The sequence below is a fragment of the Chrysochloris asiatica genome, unplaced genomic scaffold (genome assembly GCF_000296735.1).
Source record: "Chrysochloris asiatica unplaced genomic scaffold, ChrAsi1.0 scaffold00071, whole genome shotgun sequence".
NCBI classification, from domain to species: Eukaryota; Metazoa; Chordata; class Mammalia; order Afrosoricida; family Chrysochloridae; genus Chrysochloris; species Chrysochloris asiatica.
Genome location: NW_006408589.1, coordinates 12,395,140 through 12,422,290, shown reverse-complemented (window position 1 = coordinate 12,422,290; position 27,151 = coordinate 12,395,140). Strand labels below are relative to the sequence as shown.

At 41.1% G+C, this 27,151-nt stretch overlaps 1 protein-coding gene and 1 pseudogene across 1 annotated transcript in view; both read left to right on the top strand.

Moving 5' to 3' along the window:
- The window catches only part of WWC1 (WW and C2 domain containing 1), a 235,908-nt gene that overhangs the window by 50,131 nt on the left and 158,626 nt on the right, over positions 1-27,151 (top strand). The gene's annotated exons all lie outside the window — the stretch shown is intronic.
- Positions 17,508-18,085, top strand: LOC102829455 (annotated as a pseudogene).

The window sequence follows — 27,151 nt, the reverse complement described above, 5'->3', positions numbered from 1 at the left end:
GAGGACCTTGGGGATCCACCTGGAACCCAGACTATTGTACAAGCCTGTCTCTCTGTACAGGAGTGCTGATGGCTGTAGGATAAGGACTGGACTGCTAACCACAAGGTCAGCGGTTCAAACCCACCAACCACTTTGTAGGAGGCTTTCTGCTCCCATAAAGATTTACAGACTTGGAAACCCTGTACAGGATCACTATGAGTTGGAACTGACTTGACAATGCCTAACAACAGCAACATTTATCTATATGTTGTTGCTGCTGTTGTTAAGTGCTGGCAAGTTGGTTCTGACTCATAGTGATGCTGTATAGGGTTTTCGAGGAGTAGCTGATGAGCTTGAACCGCTGACCTTGTGGTTCAAACGGACCTTAGAGTCCTGTACATTAACCTGCAGTGCCATGCCAGTACTCCATATGTCTATATTTGTTATGTACCATCAAGTCGCTTCCAACCCATAGCAACCCTGTATAGGGTTTCCAAGGAGCAGCTGGTGAGCTCGAACCACCAACCTTGCAGTTCAAACAGCTTTGCAGTCTGGCACATTAACCCACAGCACCACACCAGGACTCCTATGTCTATATAGAAAGACATATATCAGAGACCCTGGTTGGTACAAATGGTTAAGCATTTGACTATTGTCTTAGATTGAGTTCTCTAGAGAACAAAACCAGTGAAGCTATATATTATATATATGTGTAATTTGTTATTGTTGTTTCATGTCGTCAAGCTGGTTCTGACTCATAGGGACCCTGTATAATGTTTCTGATGATCATCTGGTGAGTTTGGACCACCAACCTTGTGATTTAAACCAATCTTGTGGGTCAGTGCATTATCCTGCAGCACCACATCAGGACTCCATATGTATAATATATTGGAACTCTGATAAGGAGCTCTGGTAGTGTAGTGGTTATGAATCGGGCTGCTAAACTAGCGGTCAGGAGTTTGAAGCTCCATGGGGAAAAGATGAGGCTTTCTGCTCCCAAAAGATTTACAGCCTCGGAAACCCTATACAGGGTTGCTATGAGTCGGAACTGACTCCACGACACAGCGCCACCACCATATGTATGGTGAAAAAGTACAAAATCATAAAACCTTTATTAAACAAAAATAACAAGATGTGAAACTATCATTTCTCAACATAGCCTCCATCTAGGTCTATACACTTCTGAAGGTGGTGTTTCCATCTCTATAACATTTCACTGAAGAATTCTATGCTCAGATTCGCAGCATGTCTAAATGGTAATTTGGACATCCTTGAGGAACTCAAAATCGTGTGTCTTCAAAATGTTCTTTGAGTTTTGGGAACAAAAAGTCTGAAGGGGCAAGATTAGAGCTGTAGGTTAAGCTTTCCCAATAAAAGTCTCTAAAGACAGCCCTTGCTACCCTCAAAGGAAGCGTGTTGTCATGATGAAAACAAATTCCTCTGTTCAACTCTCTTGGCCTTTTAATGTGCTTAAAACTTCTTCCTGATGAGCTACCATGGTTGTCCTATGTACTTGCAGAAAATCTATTAAGATTACCCCTTTGGAATCCAAAAATAATTACCATAACCTTCTGAGTGGAACTAGCTCTGCCTTGAATTTAACCAGCCCTGTAGATTTTTTATTGGACCTTTTTATTTTTGAAGGTCTCTTCAATAAGACAACTGTGTTACTCAGAAAACTTGTCTGCAAGCATCCATTGATTGCAGAGAAATGTTTATACACGTTTTGTTTGGAATACACCTGTGCATGTATGAATTAGACCCCTAGTGGCAATGATTTGTGACTCATCTCTCTATATAGCCGAGTCCCTGAATGGTGTAAATAGGTGAGCATTCAACTACTGTCTTAGGATTCTCTACAGAAGCAAAATTAGTGAAGTTTATATAGATGTTGCTGTTGTTAAGTGTCATCGAGTCAGTTCCAACTTGTAGTGATCCTGTACAGGGTTTCTGAGGAGTGCTGGTGGATTTGAACCACTGACCTTGTGTCTAGCAGTCCAGTGTTCATCAAAGGCCCTGTCTTTAATCTTAAGGAAATAGCTCATCCAGTTGTAGATTGGCAAGTCCTGAGTCCATGGGTCAGACATCATGCCAGAGGATTTTATTGACTGTGTAGCCATTGTTTTTGTTGTTGTTAAGTGTTGTTGAGTTGGGTCCGACCCATAATGACCCTGTAGAGGGTTTCCAAGGAGTGACTGGTGAGCTTGAACCACCAACCTTGCAGTTCAAACCAACTTTGCAGTCTAGCGCATTAACCCACAGCACCACACCAGGACTCCACTGGGACTGGCCAATCCAAAATTGGCAGGTTAGAAGACAGACTGCCAACTCACAGGCTGTGGAAGCTGACAAATCTTAAGTTGGGAAGTAAGATGATAGGCTACTGACTCATAGACTACAGAGGCTATAATTCCCAAGATCAGCAGACACTATGGCAGGTTGTTGGCTAATGTCCCAAGAACTGGAAGTCAGATGATAAGCTAGATGCAGGATCAGATCCAAAGTGAGCAAAAAATCCTAGAGTTTTGCCAGAATATCCATATATGTTGGGTGCAAACCACAGACCTAGGGAAGCTTTCTTTCAGCTGATTGGGGATCATGGCAGCTATCACCATGGAAATAATGACATTATATCGCATTATGATGTATTACATCATACAAAGCTGTCAGACTCAATCGTGACTGCCAAACCACTGAGAATCTTGGCCCGGCCAAGTTGACACATAAGCTTACTCATCACAACAACTAGCCAAAAGTTTGGCAGTTTTGCCAAAAGCTCTTCAGAAGAAAGGACTGGCAATATGCTCCTAACAGGTCACTCACAGCCTTGAAAACCCTATGGAATACAGTTTATCTTGCATTCATAGGGACCTCATGAGTTGTAAGTAACTCAGCAACAATCGGCAAAAATGTTTATGTGTGGCTGTTGGATATATGTGTGTGTGTGTATGTGTATGTTTTTCTCTAGACAAAGCCCCAATTTAGTCTTTGAAACACTCCTTTGAAAGGAAACCTTGAAAAACTAGGACATTCTATGGAGGGAAGCACTTATTAAGTGTGTGATGTAGGCAAGGCATCTTCTCTGGGACCCAGCTTTCCTGTCCATCAGATGGAAATGACAGTAGGCACCTTCAGAAGTGTGAAGATACACTAGGATTATGTATGTTGGTATTGTTATTAAGTGCCATTGAGTCAGTTCCAAATCATAGCCACCCTGTTAGGGTTTCCAAAGAGTAGGTTTGAAACGCTGACCCTGCTGTTAGCAGTCCAGTGCTTATCTGCAGTGCCACACCAGAACTCTGTAGGATTATGCGTATTAGAGTTTTACAGAGTGGCTCCGTGCAAAATATTTATTCCATAGAATGTTTTGGCCCACAAAGCATTAAAATTTGAGTAAATCATTAGAAACAATAAAATTTCACATCACAAGTAAGATTTTTGGCTTCTCCGGAACAAGTTGAAGGCTAGCACTCTGCTAGAAGATTATCCCCTGGAAAGGAGTGTTGGCTGCTCTCTTTAAAATTGGTCACAGCCACTAGTTGACTCTGACGTATGGTGACCCTGTGTGTGTCAGAGCATCTGTAAGATTCTCAATGACTGATTTTTTTCTTCAGAGGTACATCAAGGTGGACTTGAACCTCCAACCTTTCAGTCATCAGCTGAGCATATTAAGCATTTGCACTACACAGGGACTCATTTGAAACTGTAAGTTTGTTAAAACACAGATTGCTAGCCCCAGTTTCTCATTCTGTATGTTTTAGTTGGGACCCAAATTTTGGCATTTCTAACTAGTTCACTGATGGTGATCAAAGACCATAGCCTTCGAAATGGTTTGCACCTGAATGGTCCTCACCACTGGACCAATAAATAACATCATGATAAATGGAGAAAAGATAGAAGTTGTCAAAGACTTCATTTTGCTTGGATCCACCATCAACACTCATGGAAGCAGAAGTCAGGAACTCAAATGGCATATTGCATTAGGCTAACCTGCTTCACAAGACCTGTTTAAAGTGTTGAAGAGCAAAGATACCAGTTTGAGGACTAAAGTGTGCCTGAACCAAGCCGTGGTATTTTCAATAGCTTCATATGCATGTCAAAATTGGACAGTAAATAAGGAAGACCATAGAAGAATTGATGCATTTGAGTTGTGGTGTTGGAGGAGAATATTAAAAGTAGCATGGACTGCCAAAAGGACAAACAAATATATGTTGGAAGAAGTACAACCAGAATGTTCTTTAGAAGCCAAGATGGCCAGACTTTGCCTCTCTTACTTTGGATATGTTGTCAGGAGGCACCAGTTCCTGGAAAAGGACATCATGCTAGATAAAATGAGGGACAGCAAAAAAGAGGAAGATGCCCAGCTAGATGGAGTGGCACAGTGGCAGCAAAAATGATCAAGCGTAGCAGCAATTATGAGGATGGCACAGGATAGGGCAGGTGAGTCAGTACCGACTCAACAGCACCTAACAAAAGCAAATCTACAGACAATACTGAAACTGTTGGTCCAGGACCACATGTTGAGTATATGATTTTATTTTTGAGATTTTATATATATATATTTGTGTGGATCATGACAGGCTATGGACAACATTGCAAAGTATGAGCATCCCAGAACACTTAATTGTTCTCATGAGGAACCTGGACCTGGATCAAGAAGCAGTTGTTGGAACAGAACATGGGAACACTGAATGGTTTAAAATTTAAAAAGGTGTGCGACAAGGTTGTATTCTTTCACCATACTTATTCAACCTGTATGCTGAGCTAATAATCTGAGAAGCTGGGTTCTATGAAGAAAAACGTGGCATCAGGATTGGAGGAAGACTCATTAACAACCTGCTATATGCAGGTGATACAACCTTGCTTGCTGAAAGTGAAGAGGATTTAAAACATTTACCAATGTTTGAGGCAGAAGTTGGGTTTAGGAGTTGTTGTTGTTGTTGTTGTTAAGTGCCTTCGAGTCGGAGCCGACCCATAGCGACCCTGTACAGGGTTTCCGAGGGTGTAAATCCTTACGGGAGTAGAAAGCCTCATCTTTCTCCTGCGGAGCGGCTGGTAGTTTCGAACTAGGGCTTGTTTTAGTTTGAGAGTTACAAGTAGGTTTATTTTTATTTTTTAATATCTTGAAATCTACTTGATTTTCTCTTCATTTGTAAGTTCTGTAACTGCACTATTCCTTCTCTTTTGCTACGTGGGGTTTCTCTGGGGGTTTTTATTTGGTTTCTTGGTGTTTTTATTTTAAACTCTTTGTCTCTAGTTCCCTGTTTCCAGTTTTGCAGGTTTGTTTTATTGGGTTTACTGACCACACAGCTAAGATAGGACTGAAGGATGGACCATAGTAGGATTTCTTTTTGTTTGTTTGTTTGTTTTTTTTTAACGAAAGTTTATTCTTAAATGTACAGCAAGTGCCAAGACAACATTTCAATCTAACTATAGGTGGCAAGAGATGTTCTAGCAGGGAATTCAAATGTTTAAACAGAAACAGAATCAAGGGTCACCATTGCCTCGATCACAAAGAATGTCTTATTTTTTGCCAGATTTCTTCATTTTACCTGTGGCCAGGGGGCCCCTTCCCCGTGGCCTTTGCTTTTAGCTCTTCAAGTTTCTTCTGCTCTTCTTTTTGTTTCTGTTTGAAAATCTTTATCTTCCTCATTCTTTCCCTTGTTCAGTTTCTTGGGTTGTTTCAGAGGCTTTTTCTTGCCACCTTCCCAGCCCAACATCCTTAGACTTACCAAGGAAAGCAGAGCTCATATAAATGTTTTTGTTGTTAAGTATCTTGGAGTAAAAAGACAAACTTACATCATTTTTCGATGTAATCTCCTTGTTTTTCAATACATTTGTACATCTGTGAAAAAGCTTTTGTATTCCCTTATTAAAAAATATTTTAGGCTTAGCTGCAAGCCACGAATGCACCTCTGTATTCACTTCTTCATCAGAGGTTAATCTTCGCTGTTGAAGGGCTGCTTTCAGGGGACCAAACAGATGAAAGTCCAGTGGAGTAAGTAAGATCAGGACTATAGGGAGGATGCTTTAACGCTGCAAAATGGTGTTAAACCAGAGTGTCAACAGTATGGGCAGAAATGTGAGGACGTGCGTTGTCATGCAAGATCATGATGCCCTTGAATAGCAGTTCTCTGCTTTTAATCTAAAGTTTAGGTTTTTCATCTCTGCAGTGAGCATCTCACTGTGAGACGCACTGTTGATTGTCGAATGTTGAAAGTTTTCCATGGTAATATTTCAGTTCTGACCCTTGAGAATCCCAGACAACTCTACACATAAACTTTCCATCTAATGAATGACTTTTGAACTTTTTCTTGATCAATGATTGAGGATGTTTCTATTCCATATTTCTGCCATTTTCTCTCAGGCGTGTAGTGATAAATCCATTTCTCTTTACCAGTACTGAATTTTTTAAAGAAACTTTTATCCTTCTTCAAGTATTCATCCAAATTTAGTTTGCAGATGTCCAAACACTTCTGTTTATGTTCTTCTGTGAGCTGTTTCAGTACCCATCTCTCACAAACTTTTTGAAACTTGTCATGAATTGTTTCATAGACAAAGCCATGACTGATTTGCCACATAATCCATTGTCACTCATTTGTTCAACAGAATCACTTCATATGCATGCTAAATGTTGTCATCAGCCATGGATGTGGATGGGCATTTTAATATAACTGGAGTATAGATAATTTTTGACTTGCCCTTGTATATTCAACAAGTCATACACTTTGTTTCATTTCAACAATTACCCTGCTTCTACCCTGTGGTTCCTGGAGTCCTGGTGTGGCACTGTGGGCTATTGTGGACCCCATACAGGGTCGCTATGAATCGAAATTGACTCAACAAAACTTAACTGCAAAGTTGTTTGAACTGCAAGGTCGGTGGTTCAAGTTCACCAGCTGCTCTTTGGAAACCCTAAACAGGGTTGTGATGGGTCAGAGTGGACTCAGTGGCACTTAACCACAACAACAACAAACCCTGTGGTTCCTACTTCCATTCCACCTTCCTTCCCACCCCTTCTCAACTTTGTCCTTAGATAAATGTTGACCTTTTGATCTTCAATGATTGACCATTCCAAGGTGCGCATACCTTACTAGTGTCATTCTCCCTGTATCCCAACCTACTGCTTGGCTGAAAATTGTGCCAGGAGGGTGAGTTCTGCTCTAGACCTAAAGAGTGGTTGAGGGCCAAAGAGTCACGTTCCTGCAGTCTCCATCTGATCAGTAAGCCCCATCTTTTTTTTTTTTTTTAAACTGTTGAGTTTTATTGCACATTTTCTTCCACTCAGTCCCGGACCTTCTAATGTGATCCCTTTCACAACAGTTGGCAGTGGTACTGGACACCGTCTAGTTCTTCTGGTCTCCAAGTCATGGTGACTTATGTCTACCTGCTTCACTGGTCCATCGGACTTGCTCCAGCTCCTGCATCTTCTATAGCTGCTCTGCTAGTCCCCATTGCAACCTCCCTCCCTTCTCAAGGACAGTCTTACTGGATATATGATTCTTGGTTGGCAATTTTCTTTCTTTCATATTTTTATATATTCCATCCCATTGTCTTCTTGCCTGAATGGTTTCTTTGGCAAAATCAGAGATTAATCTTATTGGTTGTCCTTTGTAGGCTACTTTTCACTTTTCTTAAGCTGCTCTCAGAATTCTTTCCTTGTTTTTGGTTTTGGAGAATTTGCTTGGAGTCTATCCTGTTTGGAGTATGTTTAGCTACTTGAATGCATATCTTGTCATCAGTCATGATGTTAGGGAAGTTTTCCTTTAGTATCTCTTTGATGATTTCTCGCTGGTTGTTTTAATCTCTTCTTCTTGTTGTGGAATGGAGGTGGTGGGTATGTGCCCTGGAGTCAGTTCCAACTCATAGTGACCCTGTACAGGGTTTCCGAGACTGTAAATCTTTACAGGAACAAAAATCGTCATCTTTCTCCTGTAGAACAGCTGGTAGTTTTGAATTGCTGTCCCTGAGGTTAGCAGCCCGATTCGTAACCAATATGCAGCATATGTTATTCCTCTTGATGGTGTCCCACATAATTCTTAGGCTTTCTTTGCTATGTTTCTGCCTTTTTCTGATTGTTCTTCTACCTACTACCCACTGCTGTCGAGTCAGTTCTGACTCATAGAGGGCATATGTAGGGTTTCTGTAGCTATGGATCTATATGGGAGCAGAATGCCTTCTCTCTCTCCCAAGGAGTTAACTGGTGGATTCAAATTGCTCATCTTGCAGTTAGCAGCCCAACATAAAAACCTCTACACCACCAGGGCTCTTGTTGTTGTTGTTGTTAAGTACCGTTGAGTCGGTTCTGACTCATAGCTATCCTGTATAGCGTTTCCAAAGATTTGAACTGCCAACCTTGTAGTTCAGACTGATAATGTTGGATTTTTTTCTTTTTACAAAAGTTTATTCTTAAATGTACAGTGGATTGAGTGCTTAACCTATGAAGCCACACCAGACCTCTAGCAGATGAATATTGAGAGATTTTCTTTATACTCAACAATTCGGCTTTCCATTGATTCAATTCTTCTTCCCTGACCCCTCAGTATATTATGTATCTCTGAAATCTTATTAATCTTTTACCTTTTTTTTTTCTTTCTTTCTTTCCTTTTTTCAAAGAACCACTGTTTTAAAAGACTTATGTTCATTTCAGTACTACCTAGTCTGTGTACTTGTTTAATTGTCTGCCGGATCCAGCTAGTCATCTGAGTTTGCTTTTCCTGATGTAGCGCTATAGGGTAAGCACTGAACTGCGAACTATAAGGTTGGCAGTTCAAACCTACCCTGCTGCTCTTTGGAAACCCCGTACAAAGTCACTATGAATCGAAATTGACTCAATGTCACTTAACAACAACAATAGTCAACTGTGAACGGAAGGAAATGGTATATGTGCTATAGAGAATTTATTGCTTTTAAGATTAACTTTGATTTTTTACATTATGTCATTGTTGTTAGGTGTCAGCAAGTCAGTTATGACTCATAGTGACCCAACATAGAACAGAATGAAACACTACCAAGTCCTGCCCCATGCTCAGTCATTTCTGTGTTTAAACCCATTGATTGCAGCCATTGTGTCAACCCGTCTACCTCCTTTTCCCTGACCCTCTACTTTGTCAAACATGATTTCCTTCTCGAAGGACTGGTTTCATGTACTTGGGACGTCTTATCAGGAGGAGGGAGTTCTGGTAGTGTAGTGGTTACGAATCGGGCTGCAAACCGCAAGGTCAGCAGTTCGAAACTACCAGCCGCTCCGCGGGAGAAAGATGAGGCGGTCTGCTCCCGTAAAGATATACAGCCTTGGAAACCCTGTGTAGGGTCGCTATGAGTCGAAACCGACTCCACGGCACATAACAACAACAATAACAACATCAGGAGGGACCAATTCCTGGAGAAGGGTATCATGCTTGGTAAAGTTGAAGGTTTGAGAAAAAGAGGAAGACCTCCAATAAGATGGATTGTGTAAGGCTGCAACAATGGGCTCCAACATGGCGGAGATTGTGTAGATGGTGCAGGACTAGGCAGTGTCTCATTTGGTTGTACGTGTAGTCGCTGAGTCAATTGACTTGATGCCACCCAATAACAGCAATATCTAAATAAATCTAAATGAGCTTTTTCAATCTAAATCAATATGGTAACGTGAAGAAAGCATTGGGTTGTAGTTTATTGGCAATGTTTTTTCCTTGAATGTACCTTTGATAATCCTGTGCTCTCTAAGTGAAGGTACATAATGTAGATATATAGTCGGTATGTATATGTATGTGTGTGTGAGTGTATAGTATGCTGTGTGCATATATATGTTCATGAAAACATTTCTGGAAAGACATATAGGAAGTGATTAACACTTGCCGTTTGAACTGCAAGGTTGGTAGTTCAAGCTTACCAGCTGCTCCTCGAAAACCCTATACAGGGTCGCTATGGGTCAGAACAGACTTGACGGCACTTAACAACAGCAACATACTTTTTTTAAAAAAAGAAAATTGCCATTAGGTTGATTCCAACTCATGGCAACCCCGTAAGTGTTAGAGTAGTACTGTGCTCGGACCTCCCAACTCTTTGCTTAGCCGTCAAGTACATTACATGTAAAAATGATTTGAGTCTACCCTGTGGTACCTCAGAAGAAATATCTGGTGATCTATTCCTGAAAATAAAAACAGCCAATATAAGCCCAGTGGAGTATTGGTGTGGTGCTGTGCTTAATGCACTAGACCACAAGGTCAGTTTGAACTGCAAGGTCGGCAGTTCAAATTCACCATCCACTCCTTGGAAAAACCTACACAGGATTGCTATGAGTCAGAACCAACATAATAGCACTTAACGACAACATAAGCCCAAAAGAGGAGTGGGGAAAACCCTTTAGAGACTCAAACCCCACTGCAGACTTCCAGGCCTCAGACTCTGGGAGTGGGGCGCTAGGTACTGGGCAGCCAGGTTAGGTTCTCTGTCAAACACAGGCTGACAGCCAGCCAGCACTCCATGTTCAGATGATCAAGAACTTCACCAGGCTCATCAGTGTTCCAAAGAAACCACTAGCCAATTACCTAACCAACTATCTTCTGTCCTCCTTCCTCCTTCTTTACAGACATATGCAGACGCTCTTCTCTCTGCTGGAGCTGAAGGGAGTATCCATTTTGCAGTAGCGGTGTTTGAGAAACAGGTCCAGTCCTGTGAACCCTCATTGGGAAAATGGATTTCCTGGGATGAACTGATTTTTTATGGGCAGCACTTCTGTGAACTCTGCAACCCAGAGAGGCTGATGGGAAGTTGTGTCAGTACAGAATCTAGTTTAATGTTGGTGCTGTGCCAGGGCTTTCCTGGGTGGGGGGCAGCAGGTGTGGAGAGGGAGGGACATTTGGAAAGGGGACGATCCGCCTAGCTCTAACTGTGTACTCACTCTCAGCCCAGATCTATCATCTTGGTAACCTTAAAACCTACTAAAATCCCTGACGTTAGTTTCCTAGTTGCTTCTGGAACACAAATACCACAAGGGAGTGGCTTTAAAGAACAGAAACCTATTTTCTCACATTTACAGAAGCAACAAGTCCAAACCAGGGTCTCTAATTCTTTCCTTGATAGTAGCTCTGGGTGTTGCTTGTTTCCTTGGCTTGTAGACCATCCTCACATGACTTTTGTCTGCCCTGATTGTAAATGTGTCTACTCTAGTTTTTTTTATAACTCAGAAGGAATTAAGTTTAGGATCCATTAGACACTGCTATGGACTCATCAACCTAATAATAACAATAGCAACAACAACAAAACCCATTTCTAAACAGGGTCACATCTACAGGTACAAAGGCCAGGAATTCAATACGTATTTTGTTGTTGTTGTTGTTAAGTGCTGTCAAGTCGTTTCCGACCCATAGCGACCCTGTATAGGGTTTCCGTGAAATGGCTGGTGAGCTTAAACTGCCAACCTTGTGGTTCAAGCCAGCTTTGCAGTCCAGCGCATTAACCCACAGCACCACACCACCAGAACTCCAATACATATTTTGGAAGGACCTAATTCAACCTTGGGGTCCTGGTGTGGTGCTGGGGGTTAAGGCGCTGGGCTGCAAGGTCGGCGGTTCAAACTCACCAGCTGCTCCTTTGAAACCCTATATAGGGTCAGTATGGGTTGAAACCAACTCAACAGTACTTAACAACACAAACAACAAATATAAGAATATATCTGATCACACAACCCTTGCATAGAACCCAGAGCCTCTGCCCTGGTTCTTCATTACAAGTCTGCTCTCTCTAACATGCATGACCACAGAGCACCTCAGACTAATCCTAATTTTGCTCTCTGGCATTGTTTCCCCTGTGCTGCACTCTGGCGATAGGTTTACAAAGGCATTGCAACCTTCTGCATTGCAGCTCCTTTGCCAATGCTTGCCCTTCTACCTGGAATCATCCTCTCCTGTCTTCACTTATTTCCACATGCCCATTCTTCATCCCTGAGCCTTCTCTAATCTTCCAGACTAGATGAGGCCCTACATACAGTCTCATACCGCTGTGTGCTGCTGCTTTGTAGAACCGCCCAATCGTGTGTGTCATTGTCTTTCTTCCCCACTGTCCCGCAGACTCCCCAAGGACAGGGGCTTCAGCTGTTTTACCATCAACTTTGTCCCCAAGAACACACCAAGCAGCAAGCCCTGCCCCCAGCAGGGGAGGTGCTGAGGAGGCCCATTGGTGGGATGGAATGTGACAGTTCCTCCTGGTATCCTGGATACCAAGAGGGTGGGAATGTAAACTGGGCCCAGAGACTACATTCTTGAAATTTCCCTTCAGCCCTGGAGGAGCCTGCAGGGAAGTGAACCTGACCTTGGAGGTCTTGGCTTCCACTCCCCTTTAAAAAAAAAAAATTTTTTTTTTTTTTTTTTTTGAGATAAAAGGTGCAATCATGCAACACATTCTTTCAGAGGCAGCTATGGGGTGGGAGGTTCTAAGTCATGCCCCTCTCATACTCCAGACCTGTGTCTTGTTGATTCAGGTGGGTCTTCCAAGATTTCCTAGCATTCCATGCCACAGAAGGCTGGAGCGTCTTGATAGATATTCCCAGGAACATTCCAGTAGCAGTTCCCTTAGGAGATGTGGCACCAGTTGAAAGTGATATGATGATAATTAGTAGGCATTTACTGAGCACCTATTATGGTCCAGGCAATGCGGTGAACATTTTGCATGCTTCATATGGCCTAGGTCTTCCAACACACCTTTAAGCAAGGACTGGTTGTGTCACTTTAATAGATGAGGAATTGAAGGCTCAGAGAATTGAAATGATCTGTCTGTAGCCACACAGCTGGAGATGGATATATTGGGAATTGAACGTAGGTCCATCTAGTACCTCCAAAGCCTCTGTGCTGCCTCCAAGGACCTCTGACCTCCAGCAGCTGACCACTTACAATTATCCCAGCACTTTGCTTCATTAGCCCACTAAGTTTACAAAACTTGATGTGGAAGATATGACTATATCCATTTCTCAGATTACAAAAGTGAGGCTTAGGAAAAGAGAAGTAAGTGGCAGAATCAAAGAGTCAAACGTAGCTCCATCTGCCTGAAAGGCCTTATTTTTCACCCCCTACTCCCTGGTGGGATGCTGTGGGTTAATGCGCCAGACTGCAAAGTTGTTTGAACTGCAGGGTCGGTGGTTCAAGCTCACCAGCTGCTCCTAGGAAACCTTATACAGAGTCGCTATGGGTCATAACTGACTCGACTCTACTTAACAACAACAGCAACAACTTCCAAGAGCTTTGTACTGGTTATGAGTCAGGCTGTTATCTTCAAGGTTAGCAGTTGGAAACTACCAGCTGTTCTGTGGGAGAAAGATGAGGCTTTCTGCTCCCATAAAGATTTATAGTCTCAAAAACCCTATCCAGGGTAGCTGTAAGTTGGAACTGACTGTATGGCACACAACCGTCACGTCACGACTACCCCCAAGAGAACAGGAGCGTGTGTCTGTGTGGCACAGAGTCCATTACTTTTTCTCTCTGATGCTCGGTCTCATCACCTGTCACATGAGGGCATTGGACTGTCAGTGGTTTTCAAACAGGTTTTAGTAATGGATGCGTTTCTTCAAAGGGACTCTTCCATTGAGCCCTAGTATATGAACCTCTCCCTTTGCCTCGTACTCAGCACTGTCACCACCATCTGTCTGGATTTGTGGGTTCCACAGGACCCAGTTTGAAAACCTAAGCAGCAGGTAATTTCCAAAGGCCTTCTCATTATGCTCAACCCTCTGTTCATCTCTAATGTTGGATCCAAAAAGAGAGACAGGGTGGTGGTGGTGTTATGTGCCATGGCATTGATTCCAACTAATAGTATGTGATGTTATTGTTAAGTGCCATGGAGACGGTTCTGACCCATAGTGATCCTGTATAGGGTTTCTAAAGAGCGGCTGGTGAACTTGAACCACCGACCTTGCATTTCAAGCCTACTTTGCAGTTCAGTGCACTAACCCACAACACCACACCAGGACTCCAGTAACCCTATCGACAAAGTAAAAACTCCTCCATAGAGTTTCCTAAGCTGAAATCTTTATGGGAGCCGATGAGTAGGTTTTTTCACTTCGTATGTAAGTTCAAACTGCCAAGCTTTTGGTTAGCAGCCCAGCATTTAACCATTGTGCCACCAGGGCTCCTTAGAAATAGTGTAGGTTCTCATTATTAATCAGTAATATTTTGTGGTCACAAGTCTGAAGGATCAGAGTCTGTGCCCTAGAATGTCTTTCCTGTGTATTTAGTCACTGACTTAACTATAAGAGGTAAAGATGACATTCATCTTTTTAATTGTGTGATCAGTCTTCTGATTTACTAGGAAATCCTTAGAAACTCATAATTAATGCAAGACATTTGGGAGGTCAAATCCCAGCCAACACGTTTGCTTCACAGCTTGGCACAGTGGGCAAGAAATCTAACCTGCCTGTCCTTTTCGTCTCTCATGAGTCTCAAGGAGCTGCCGACTTCAGGTTATAACATTGACTAGAGGACTCATGTGAAGTGCTTAGCATCTTGCTCAGTACACGTTGCTGGAATGTTGTTGGGTGCCAACTCATGGCGCTTTCGTGTGTGCAGGTTATAAATCACACGATAGGATTTTTGAGGGCGCGGAATACAAATCTTTACAGAAGCATATTGCCAATCTTTCAGTTAGCAGTCAAGAGCTTAACTTGAATCACCAGGGCTTTAATCAATAGATATTAGCCATTATCAATCATCTTGATTATAGATCACTCATTATTTGGAATGTATTCTGACCTAATTTAGAAATGGCCTTGAGTTACATAAAGATCAGGGTGCAAAAGCTGCATCATTCTATATCTGTTTAACTAGCTGCCCAGCCATCCACCCAACTGATGGTGGCAAAGACTCTCCCACCCTGGCCATTGTTACACACAGGGGAAGACTGCCTTCTTAGTGTTTGTTTGTCTCACTTTCTCTCTCTACGACATTTTTGGGTGAATTCTGTTTTCCTTACTGTTGGTTTTATTCAGTCATTCAATATATTGTGGTTTTCAGTGGGAGAAGATTTTGCAACTCTTTACACCCACCTTCACAGGTGACAATCAAAATGAAGAGAAACATCTGTAAACATTCATTAATAACCAGAATGTGTAATGTATGAATTATGAATCTAGGAAAATTGGAAATTGTAAAAAATGAAATGGAATGCATAAGCATTGATATCCTAGGCATTCGTGAACTGAAATGGACTGATATTGGCCATTTTGAATCTAACGATCACATGGTTTACTATGCCAGGAATGACAGATTGAAGAGGAATGGCGTATCATTCATCAGCAAAAGCAACATATCAAGATCTGTCTTGAAGTACAGTGCTGTCTGGGATAGGGTAATATCCACACGCCTACAAGGAAGATCATTTAATACTACTATTACTCAAATTTCCACACCTACCACTAAAGCCAGTGATGATGAAGGTGAAGAATTATACCTACTTCTATCAGTCTGAAATTGATCAAACATATAAATAAGATTCATTGATAATTACTGGTGATTGGAATGTGAAAAGTGAAAAACAAAGAGGAAAGGATCCATAGTTGTAAAGTACAACCTTGGTGATTAGAAATGATGCTGACGATCCCATGATAGAATTTTGTAAGATCAATGACTTATTCATTGCAAATACCTTTTTAACAACATAAAAAGCAACTACACACATCTCCAAATGGAATACACAGGAGTTAAATTGACTACATCTGTGGAAAGAGGAGATGGAGAGGCTCCCTGTCATCAGCCAAAAGAAGGCCAGGAGCAGACTCTGGTCATCATTTGCTCCTATGCAAGTTCAGGTTGAAGCTGAAGAAAAGTGAAAAAAGTTCACAAAAATCAAAATATGACCTTGAACATATCCCACCTGAATTTAGAGATCATCTGAAGAACAGATTTGATTCATTAAACACTAAAGGCTGAAAATCAGAAGAGTTGTGGGATGACATCAAGACCATTATACAGGAAGAAAGCAAAAGGTCATCAAGAAGACAAGAAAGAATGAAAAGACCAAAATGGGTATCAGAAAAACTGAAACTTTCACTTCAGTATAAAGAAGCTAAAGCAGTTGTAAGAAATGAGAACGTGAAAGAGCTGAACAGAAAATTTCAAAGGGCAGCTCAAGAAAACAAAGTCTGGTATTATAATGAAGTGTGCAAAAGAATTGGTTGATGCTCAGCCATTTCAAGAGGTAGCATATGATCAAGAGCTGATAGTTTTGAAAGAAGAAATTCAAGCTGCACTGAAGGCACTGATGAAAAACAAGGCTCTAGGAATTGACAGAATACCTACTGAAATGTTTTAGCAAACTAATGCAAACCTGGAGGCTTTAACTGATCTTTGCCAAGAGATTTGGAAAACAGCTACCTGACAGATCATTTGGAAGAGAGCAATACTTGTACCCATTCCAAAGAAAGGTAACTTAATGGAATGCAGAAATCATTGGACTCTGTATCATTAATATGCATTCAAGTAAAATTTTGCTGAAGATCATTCAAAAATGGTTGCTACAGTACATGGACAGATTGCTGCCTGGAATTCAAGGTAGCTTCAGAGGAGGACATGGAATGAGGGATATTATTACTGATGTCAGATGGGTCTTAGCTATTAGCAGAAAATACCAGAAAGATGTTTGCTTGTACTTTGTTGACTAAGCAATGACATTCAGTTGTGTGGATACTAACAAACTATGGATAATTTTGCTCATCAGCAACCTGTATGCAGCCCAAGAGGCAGTTGATAGAACACAACATTGGGATACTGAATGGTTTAAAATCAGGAAAGGTGTGTGCCAGCGTAGTATCCTTTCATCATAGTTATTCAATCTATATACCGAGCAAATAATCTGTGAAGATGGATTATATAAAGAAGAAAATGGCATCAGGATAGAAGGAAGATTCCTTAACAACCTATGATAAGCAGCTGATACAACCTTGCTTGCTGGAATTGAAGAAGACTTAAAATACTTATTGATGAAGATCCAAGATCAACCTTCAGTATGAGTTGCACCTCAATATAAAGAAAACAAAAAATACTTAGAACTAAACCAGTAAATAACATTATGATAAAATAGAGAAAAGAGTGAAGTAGTCAAAGATTTCATTTTGGTTGGATCCACAATCAGCACTCAATGGAAGCAGTGGCCAAGAAATCAAATGATGTATTGCATTAGGCAAACCTGCTGCAGAAGACCTATATAAAGGGTTAAAGGGCAAAGATACTAGCTTAATGACTAAGGTGCACCTGACCCAAGTCTTATTATTTTCAATTGCCCCATATTCATGGGGAATTTGGACAATGACTAATAAGGAAGACTGTAGAAGAATCGATGCATTTATAGTGTTGGAGAAGAATATTGAAAGTACTGTGGACTTCCAGAAGAACAAATAAATCTGCCTTGGAAGAAGTATAGCCAGAATGCACTTTGGAAGTGAGTATGGTGACACTTCATCTCTCTATTTTTGGACATGTTGACAGGAGGGTTCAACCCCTGGAGAGATACATTATGCTTGTTAAAGTAGAGGCTCAAGACTTGTCTCACCGACAACGATGTGGCAGAAGCACTATCTTGAGGCTGCGGCGCGAAAACTACACGCCAGCTGTCTGGGTCAAGCCCGCTAGCTCCTATGCTAAGAACACTTTTGAAGAAACATGTCCATACTGTTTCTAGTTGCTGGTACTCTCTAGATAGCTCTCGAGTGTGCCTCAAACCCAAGCCTAAACTGACACCCAAAGTACAGAAAGTTCTTAATCGAGAAGCAAAAGGTTATACACTCAGTTTTAAAGAAACAAAAATTGTGGAGAAGTACAAAGACTCCAAAAGTGAATTGTTGATTACTTGTAAAACATGCAATAGAACAGTTAGACATCAAGGTAAAAGTAGAAGCTTTCTATCATCATTGAAGGGCACTCCTAGCACTCCTTCAACTAAACCGACTGTGAAGACACCAGAGAGAAAGACTCTGAACTCTGCAAACCGAAATCATGCTGTGTCTGCATCCAAAGGCAAGAGCCCTGCATTGATTATCAGAACACCTACATCTGGACAGTCAACACCCACTTTCCTCTTCCTCAGAAAATATGAGCAAAACAAAGAAACACTTCTCTCAACTCAAAATGTTGCTTAGTCAACAAGAAACTCCAAAGATCCCAAAGATGGACTTTAGAAATTTCTTATCTTCTCTATAAAGGATGGATTTTGAAAATAAATGTCTAATGTAATTTCTGAAACTAAAGATAATTGGAAAAACTATTTTTATCTTTAGTTGTTTTGGGGATATATGAATATTAGATCTAAGAGCAAATTTTTCTTGGTATCCTTCTGTATTTATGGGGAGATACCTTGTTGGCATGAATAACTGAATCCTGCCTACTTCCCAAAGTGATTGTTAGTATCAAAAAATATAGGAAAGGTCTTTTTTGTAGTAGTAAAGACATATATGGGTGTAGATGGATTCTTATTTAGAAGTTTTCACTATGTTGTTTTCTTTCTAAGGAGACTGAAACCTTTTTGAGAAGGTCTCCAAACTTGTGAAGCTTTCTTGTGTCTGTAGGATCTGTAGTCTTATTGCTAATTCAGAACAAGTATCTGTCTCCAAAATCATCTGTACATATCAGTAAGATCTGAACATGATTAATATTTTATGAATGCACCACAGTTTTATTTCTCCATTCTCCAAATGATGGACACTGGCTCTCTCTTGAGTTTTTTATTATTAAAAGTCAAGCTGCTGTATGAAAAAATAAATAAATAAAGTAGAGGATCAAGAAAAAGAGGATGATCCCTAACAAGATAGACTGATACAGTGGCAACAGCAATGGATTCGAATAGAATAGTAATTGTGAGGATGGCACATGACTGGGCAGTGTTTCATTCTGTTGTATTATAGCTTCAGTATGAGTTGGAACCAGCTAGAGGGTACCTAGCAACAACAAAAACAACACTGTGAGGTAGACACTATTATCATTTTATAAGTGAGGAGACTGGGGCACAGAAAGGTTAGGTTACTTGTCTGAGGTCACACAGCTAGTGAGTAACTGAATCATGGTTAGAACTCAGAGAGTTCAGCCCCAGAGCCTGCAGTCTTAGCGAGTACCTCTCCTGAAAGCTTACTATGCAGCAGATACTATTTGAGGAACCAGAAATACAAAGGAAAGCAAAGCACTCGTGGTCCTTGCCCTTATGAGTCTTCTACTTTGTTGGAGTAGAAAGGCAACAGTACAATAATAGAAGACACAGAGAACAGTTAGCCCTGTTAAGGGTTGTAGTACAAGGTTCTGGTAAGCTGGTGGAGACAGGGCCCTGCCATCAACGCAGAGGGCAGGGAAGGACGACTTCCCTAGGGAAGAGGTGTTGGAGCCAAGTTCTTCCAATCAGCTGGAAATGAAGGGAAGGCAAGCAGCACCTTGATCTGGATGCATGTCTTCCTGGGCAGGATTCATCCTTCAGAGCACAAGCGTTGTCTTAGCACCCACAGTAGGCAGACATACTGGGGGCCACAGATAAATGGGTCCAAGGAGCAGTGTCTACTTCTCATCTTTCAGTTTGCTGCACTCTCGAGGACTGCATGGTGCTGTGATGCTGAAGGCTATGCCTCTAGCATTTCAAATCCTAACAGGGTTCTCATGGTGGAAAGGTTTCAGTGGAGCTTCCACACTATGTCAGACTTGGGATAAAGTCCTGGTGATGCACTTAGAAAATAAGCCAGTGAAAACTTGATGGATCAGAACAGACTAGCAGCGTCCAGCTCACTTGCTTCGGACTGGTCATCAGGAAAGACCCACCAACTGAGGAAGATATCATGTTTGGTTAGGTTGAATGTTGGTCAATGAATGTGTGGGAGACCTGTGTTGAGACAGGTTGGCAGAATAGTCGCGATGATTGAAATACGCCAGTCGGTGATCTTGAGGATGACACGTTTCATTCTGTTGTGCATAAGGTCACAATAAGTTGAAGGAAACATAACAGCAACTGGCAACAACAACATGGGCAGTGTTAAGTGAGAACAATCTCTGAGGCTCAAGTACTAGGAAGGGAAGGTTCATTATAGATTCCTCAGTCAGTGACCCTGCTTTCAATCCCTACCTGTCATTAACAACATCAAAGGACTGGTATATTTCATATGTAAACCTGGGATGGCACTTTTATCTTCTTCCTGCCAGCTAAATGGCCTTTCCAATGTACTGAAATATCCATTCCTCTTTAAAGGGATGCAGGTGTCATTTGCCGATGAAAAATTGATTTAGAAAGAAGTGTCAGTTATCAAATATTTCCTGCCAGGTTTTCCTACCACCCCTCCTTCAATGAGCTGTAAAGAGAAGCTGACAATTCACTGCCAGTACGCAGGAGAAGCCCTTGTTGTCTCTTGCTAGCAGCTTTAAAGCCCACCCCCCATTTCCCTAGATGGGATGGGAGTAGACATCGTTAACTAATTATGACCACCCCATGCCTTTAGAGCCATTTTGATATCTACTTTATACCAGCAGGCTTCAGTGCCCAGATCCAAGGCGGCAGTTCTGTGTGGCACACCAACATGTATAATGTGAGGAAGCAGTCTTCTGTTCCCAGAGCTCTGGTTCCAAGTGCTTCATCAGACCCTGTAATTGGCAGCCACTACATGTGGAGGTCTCAGTCAAGGAGAGTGGAGGGCTAGGCTGAAGCTAAACTGAAAGACTTTGAGATGAGGTAGTTAGATAACAGCCCACATCTGGCCAGTATGGTTTTATTTGGCTTGTTTAGCCCAAAAGAAAGGAGAGAGCAAACATAAAGGTCAGGGTTTCCATTCTAGGGGTTTGATGGAGCTCACAATAGGCTATGGAAGCTTGTTGCTGTTAGTTGTTGATTGCCATGGTGTCAGCTCCATCTCATGGTGAATGAAGCATTGCCCAGTCCTGCTTCATGATTATTGGTATGTGCTAGCCCATTGTTGGGGCTCGTGTGTCATTCCATCCTTCATTTTCATTGGCCCTCTACTTTATCAACCATGGTGTTCTTTTCTAGCGATTAGTCTTTCTGGATGGTGTGTCAATGTAAGCTAGTGGAAAGTGGAGACAATGAACCAGCCAGCCAGCAGTTGGACAGGCACTTGGCTATCTATGTCCAAGTCACAGTGCTAGGTACTGTAAGTGAGTTGTAGAAGTGTGTGGCATGATCCCTGCCTCCCAGGCATCGACATTTCAACAAATTTTAAGCAGTGAACTTTGATATGTGGGTTGCATTCATGCTGGCAGATATTTCTAACAGAGAGACTCCTGTGGACTTTGTGGAGGCCCTGAGGTTTTGTAGGCTTTAGATAGAAGCTAAGGTGCCAGAGGTTAGGGTGAGGGATTGTGGAAGGCATTGAGGTAGAAAAGTACCAGGTGTATTTAGGAGAAACACAATGACTAGACCAGACATGTGAAGGAAAAGGTCCATGGAATGGGAAACAACTCCCAATGGGCAGATGAGGAAGAGACTTCAAGGCCAAGCTAAGGTGAATAAGAGTCACTTCAGATACTTCTTGAGTAGAAAATGAGAAGATGAAAGTGCTTCAGAAAACAGACCATATTATGGATGGATTGAGCATTTCCACCCAGTAGGGCTTTTCCAAGTGCCCTGCCAAGTATCTGTGTCTGGGCACCAGATAGCAACCAAAAAGGACTAAAAGCCCAAGGGTCTGTATACATTTCCTGTTGTACAAATTGTAACCCCTCCCCCCATACACACACACACACACACACACACACACCTTTCTAACTTGTGTTTCCTCCCCCTTTTGCATAAACCTGTACTCTTGGTTTTGTTTTGTTTTCAAACCAAAGGTCTCACATATATAAAAAGCCGACCTTGTAATGCGGAAACAGAAAAATATAGGAAGAACCCAGAAGTTTTACAATACATGTTCAATTGACCAGATCTTTGCAAAATGTAACTTCATCTGGTAGAGTGCTAGCATCTCGGTACATTATGTGTGCTGTGGCATCACATGTGCGAGTCCTTAGAGACCCAGCTGGGTTCTTCTCCAGTGTCTTCTCCTGGAGTTAGATCTGATTTTATTACCAGTTTTCATTCGAATCCTTTGGGGAGTGGGGCAATTCTGCTTCTCGTTTCTTGGCCAGGAATCTCTCGATCCTGAAAGTCTTATGAGAAGACATAGCAAAGATGAAAGGTAGCAGCACTTACATGATGGCGAAGAAAGGAAGAAGAAACACGCAACTCATGGTTTTGAAGGTTATCAAGTCCCATTTGCTATGGGACAGAAAAATACTTTCTGGGTGGTGCTGTAGGATAAGCACTGGATTGCTAACTGCAAGGTTGACAGTTCAAACTCACCAGCCACTCCTTGGAGAACCTATACAGGGTCGTTGTGTGTCAAAACTGACCTGATGTCACTTAACAACAACAGCAGCATCAATGTGCCCAGCGCTTTGACAGCTAGAATGTTTTGTTTGCTGTGCGTCAAGCACTGTGCTAACTGTATATCCACATCATATCATATACTTTTCCATAACATGTGGGAATGATGCTACCCATTTTATAGATGAAGAAAACGGAACCTCAGAAAGGACAAGGAACTTACCTGAAGTCACAGCTCATTAGTGACCAATCTCTGGTCTGTCTGATTCTAGAACATCCCCGGCTCCCCACCACATCTTGCTGTTGGTTGGGCATCAGTGTGCAGAAATATTTTCCAAGGAGGTGCTAATGTATATACTTAAAGAATTGAGCTTTTGCTCCCATGTCATCTGGGTGTTTCTTTGTAGTCTCTTGGAAGTATGTGCCAGACCATCCAGTCAGTTTGCCACTGATGGCACTTCTCAATAATTCATGTGCTTCTCTCTGGACTCAGCTGGGCAGCAGATAACTGCTGCAGCTAAACCTCGGTAGCTGCAGAATCTGTCATGTAGAAGACCAAGCAGTAACTTACAAGGCTTGCCTATTCCAAATAGTTGAGCTAGAGCTCCACTAATACTTCTCATAACAGTCCTAAGATGTTCATGGAAATGTATTCATTTTCACTGTTACACTTGAAGACCTTGGATTGTTTCTGTGAAAAGGAAGGAGATATGTGTGGGTGTTTTAAGGTAGCTTTGCAGATATTCTTGAAAAGAATTCATTGGCCTGAGAAAATGTTGACAAACTCACCATCCCTACATGCTGCTGTCCATCAAGCAGCAAGGTACTGGTCATTTTGAATTGGTATTAATAAGGTCTGCTTTGCTGAGAATGATGGAAAGCGAATGGTAATGCATTCTTCACCAAAACCAACCGACCAAACATTTCAGGATCTATTCTGAAATAAAACATCTTTAGTTTATTAGTTTAATAATATTATTCATTTAATAATCTCCCTAGGTCTACAAGGACATTTATATGCTTATTGTTCAAATTTATGCACCAGTCACTAATGCCAAAGATGAGATTACTTTCTGCAGTATGAGACTAATCAAACATCAATCAATATGGAGATTTTGTCACATAATTTTGTAAGACAAGAGATCTATTCATTGGAAGAAATACCTTTTTCAACAACGTAAATGGTGACTATATTCATGGACCTCGCTGGATGGGATACACAGGAATCAAATCAATTAACATCTGTGGAACGAGATGATGGACAAGTTCAATATCATCCTTCAGAACAAAACTAGGGGCTGATTGTAGAACAGACCATCTGTTGCTCATATGAAAGTTCAAGCTGAAGTGAAAGAAAATTGAAACAAGACCATACATTGAAAGTAGGGCCCTGAGTATATCCCACCTGGATTTAGAGAGCATCTCAGAATAGATTGGATGTATGAATACTGATGACCAGAGGAGTCGTGGGGTGGCGTCAAGGACATCATACATGAAGAAAGTAACAAATCATTAAAAAGACAAGAAAGAAAGAAAAAGGCTAAAATGGATGTAAGAAGAGACCCTGATACTTGTTCTTGAATTTAGGATAGTTAAAGCAAATAGAAGAAATGGTGACAGAAGATTTTAAATGGCAGCTCAAGAGGACAAAATAAAGCATTATAATGAAATGTGTGAAGACCCGGAGTTAGAAAATCAAAAGGGAAGTTTTCAAGCTGAAAGAACTGAGGGAAAAAATTCAAGCCTTGAGTTGTAATGTTGAAGGATTCTATGGGGGAAAACTACACAAAGACTTTTGACTACGGATAACATTGCAAAGCACTTCAGTGTGCTCATTTGGAACCAGCACATAGATGAAGAGGCAGTCATAAGAGCAAGGGGATACTGAATGGTTTAAAATCAGAAAAAGTGTGCTCCAGGATTGTATCCTTTGGCCATATTTATTCAATCTGTATGCTGAGCAAATAATGTGAGAAGCTGGAGTATCTGAAGAAGACCATGGATTCGAGGAAGACCCATTAACAATATACAGATGACACAATCTAACTTGCTGGAAGTGAAAAAGGACTTAAAATACTTATTGATGAAGATCCAAGATCACAATTGAAGTTGTCAAAGATTTATTTGCTTGGATCCACAACCAACACTCATAGAAATCAAATGACATATTGGCATTAGAAAAATCTGCTATAAAAGACCTCTTTAAAGTGTTGAAGAGCAAAGATGTTAGTTTGAAAACTAAGGTGTGTCATGGTATTTTCAATCCTCTCAGATGCGTGCAAAAGTTGGACAATGAATAAGAAAAACCTTAGAAGAATTGATGCATTTGAATTATGGTGTTGGAGAAGTACCATGGGATGCCAGAGAGCGAACAAATCTGTCTTAGAAGAACTACAGTCAGAATGCTTCTGGTGAGATGGTGAGACTTCATGTCTCATATTTTGGGAATGTTTTCAGGAGAGACCAGTCCTTGGAGAAGGACATCATGCTTAATAAACTGGAGAGTCTTGAAAAAGAGGAAGACTCCCAACAAGATGCATTGACACAATGGCAGCAACAGTGGGCTCAAACATAATGACAATTGTGAGAATGATGCAGTGTTTTGTTCTGTTGTACACAGTTGGAATAGACTCAACAGCACCACCAACAACATGGAGTGGGGTGGGGATGAAAAACACAAGATGCATCAAAAGAAGATTGAAGTAATGAAGAGTCACTGTACCAAAAAGGATTGGTCAACATTCAACCATTTCATGAGGTAGCATAGGATCAAGAACCAATAGTATTAAAGGAAGAAGTCCAAATTGCACTGAACGCATTGGGTAAAAATCTAAACTCCAGGAATTGACAGAACATCAATTGAGATGTTGTAACAAACATGTGCAATGCTAGAAGCGCTCACTTGTGTATGCCAAGAAATTTAGAAGACAACTATCTGACCAACCTACTGGAAGTGATCTGTATCTGTGAAGAATTTATAAGTCATTAATCTTACAATGTAAGTAAAATTTTGCTAAGAACAATTTAAAAACAGTTGCAACAGTAAAAAGGGAGCTTCAGAAATTCAAGCTGGATTCAGAAGAGGACATGGTATGAGGCATATCATTGCTGAAATCAGATGGATCATGGCTGAAAGCAGAGAAACTGGAAAGATGTTCATTGTTAGGTGCCATGAAGTCGGTTCTGACTCAAGTGGTCCGATATATAACAAAATGAAGCTTTGCCTGGCCCTGTGCCATCCTCTTAATCATTCTATGTTTGAGCCCATTATGTTTTATTAACTATGCAAAGGCATTCAATTTGATCATAACAGATCATGGATAGCATTGCAAAGAATGGGAATTCCAGAATATTTCATTGTACTTACGTGGCATCTGTATAAGAGGCAGTTGTTCAAACAGCACAAGGGGATACTGCATAGTTTAAAATCAGCAAAGGTATGCATCAGAGTTGCAGCCTTTCACCATAAATTTCTGATCTCTGTGCTGAACAATTAATTCAAGAAGCAGGATTGTGAAAAACGTAACATCAGGATTAGAAAAAGACTCATTAACAGCCTGCAATATGCAGATGATGCAACCTAGCTTGCTGAAGGTGAGGAGGACTTGAAGCATTTATTGATGGGTTAAACCTCAACAGAAAACCAAACGAAAATCCTCACAACCAAACCAATATACAACATCATGTTAAACAGAGAAATGATTGAAGTTGTCAAGGATTTCATTTTACTTGGATCCACAATCAATGCCCATGGAAGCAGCTACCCAGAAATCAAATGATGTATTGCATTGGGTAAATCTGCTGGAAAAGACCTCTTTAAAGTGTTTAAAAACCAAAATGTTACTACTTTAAGGACTAAGATATGCCTGATCTAAACGATGATGTTTTCAATTGATTCCTATGCATGCAAAATCTGGACAATGAATAAGGAAGGCTGAAGAAAAACTGATGCCTTTGAATTGTGGTGTTGGCAAAGAATATTGAATATAGTATTGACTGTCAGAGGAATGAACAAATCTGTCTTGGAAGAAATACAGCCAGAATGCTCCTTGGGAAGATAACAAAGCTTTGAAATTCATCTCATGAATTTCCAACATGTGATTAAAATGGACCAGTCCTTGGAGATGGACATCATGCTTGGTTAAACTAGAAGGTCATCAAAAAAGAGGAAAGCCCTCAATGAGATGGAATGACACTATGGCTGCAACAGTGGGCTCAAACATAGAACTAACTCCTCACTATGGATGTTATGCAGTCCTGATATGGCACTGTGGGTTAATGCGCCAGACTACAAAGCCATTTGAATTGCAAGGTTGATGGTTCAAGATCACCAGTTGCTCCTTGAAAACCCTATACAGGGTCGCTATGGGTCAGAACCAACTCAATGGCACTTAACAACAACAACAATGGATGTTAACAGGTGTGGGGACAGAAGATTTGATTAGGAATTTACTTTGAGAAACAAAATAAAAACTTATGACAATAAGTCTCGTTTTATATTTAGCAAGATTTAAGATTATATGATAAGCACTGGACTGTGAACCACAATGTCCATGGTTCAAGCCTGCCAGCCATTCCACAGTAGAAAGATGAGGCTTTCTGCTCCTCATCTGCTTTTAAAGCCTCAGAAACCTTATACAGGGTCACTATGAGTTGGATCAGACTCAGCGGCAGTTAGCAACAACACGGTTATAATTGCAACTATTCCTTAATCCATGGAACAAATAAAGTGATGAGTTATTATATTTGCATAATTATTATGGCATAATTAATGATAGCAAGGAGCTCTGGTAGCATAGTGGTTACAAATCGGGCTGTGAACTGCAAGGTCAGCAGTTCGAAACTACCAGCTGTTCCG